We start from the raw sequence: 1,343 nt of genomic DNA, 5'->3' as shown, positions 1-1,343 counted from the left end.
TATAGAAGTTGGATTGCATTCCTTGCCCTCCTCGATTTTGGTTCTGGTTACCCATGTAATATATAGATTTGGGGTTCGATGGACATTCTTCGAACAAATTTCCTTCCCCACGATTAGCACAGGCTATACTCTCAAATTGGTGAGGTGGTTGGGCTAAAAAACTGTTAGACCCATTAGGAGTAAGATTCTTAAGCATTGAGGATTGAAGATACCTGAGATGCAAGTGAAGTGAGAGCATCCACTTCATGTATTCCAGTAAATTGTCTTCCTGATACAGATCGATTGGTTGGCCATTGATAACTGTTACTGGTGATCCTCTCGATGATTTCGTAAGCCTCATTGTAAGACTTAGAAAGAAGAGCACCATTAGCGGAGGTGTCCACTACCATCCTCATATAAGCGTTGAGACCATTATAAAATGTCTCAAGTTGGATGCAATGTGGGATTTCGTGATGAGGGCATTTTCGTAATAATTCTTTGTATCATTCCCATGCCTCATACAAGGAGTCATCATCCATTTGTTGGAAGGCAGTGATCTCGTTCCTCAACTTAGCATTCTTGGTTGGCGGGAAATACTTCATGAGGAATCTTTTGGCTAACTCTTGCCATGTGGAAATTGAGATTGGTGGCAACGAGTTCAACCAGGCTCGAGCTCTGTCCCTTAATGAGTACGGGAACAACTTCGATTGTAATGCATCTTCTGTACTCAGCTAATTTGAAAGAGTCGCTCACCTCTATAAACAGTCTTGAATGAAGATGAGGATCTTCGGTAGGCATTCCACTGAATTGGCCCACTTTCTGAAGCATCTGGAACATAACTTGCTTCAGCTCGAATTGTTGTGCCTCAATTTCGGGTCTTCCAATACCCAGATTATGATCATTAAACACTAGCACAACATATTGTCTTAAGGCTCTATCCCTATCATCAGCAATAAGGATAGGATTTTAACCAAGGTTTGTTTCGTTTCCTTGATTCATATTCTTGAAATTCATTCTTTCAATCCTTCTCTGGTTCGCTTGTCTTCTTCGTTGTCGAAATGTTCGTTCTATCTCAGGGTCTACAGGAGTAAGTCAATAATCTGATCAATACTCATAAACACTTGTAATAATCACAGAAAAATTAAGTAAGTAAAAATTTAAACAGGAAAATAAACCAAAATGTAAAACTAACAAATTAAAAAATAATGGCTTTTTTTAAAACAGTCCCCGGCAACGGCGCCAAAAACTTGGAACGACGAAAAATGTGCAAGTGTACACAATCGCAACAAGTAATAAAGTGACAAGTAAATGTCGAGTTATCGTACCCACAGGGACTGTAAAAAGAATTATTTATGAATTTAATT

At 38.9% G+C, this 1,343-nt stretch overlaps 1 non-coding gene across 1 annotated transcript; it reads left to right on the top strand.

Moving 5' to 3' along the window:
• Positions 1-444: 444 nt before the first annotated feature.
• Positions 445-551, top strand: LOC128286297 (small nucleolar RNA R71). The gene has a single exon (XR_008276840.1). It is a non-coding gene; the product is annotated as a small nucleolar RNA R71 (small nucleolar RNA).
• Positions 552-1,343: the final 792 nt, after the last annotated feature.

This window comes from Gossypium arboreum, chromosome 12, assembly GCF_025698485.1.
Source record: "Gossypium arboreum isolate Shixiya-1 chromosome 12, ASM2569848v2, whole genome shotgun sequence".
Lineage (NCBI taxonomy): Eukaryota > Viridiplantae > Streptophyta > Magnoliopsida > Malvales > Malvaceae > Gossypium > Gossypium arboreum.
This window is presented reverse-complemented; position numbering and strand designations above follow the sequence as displayed.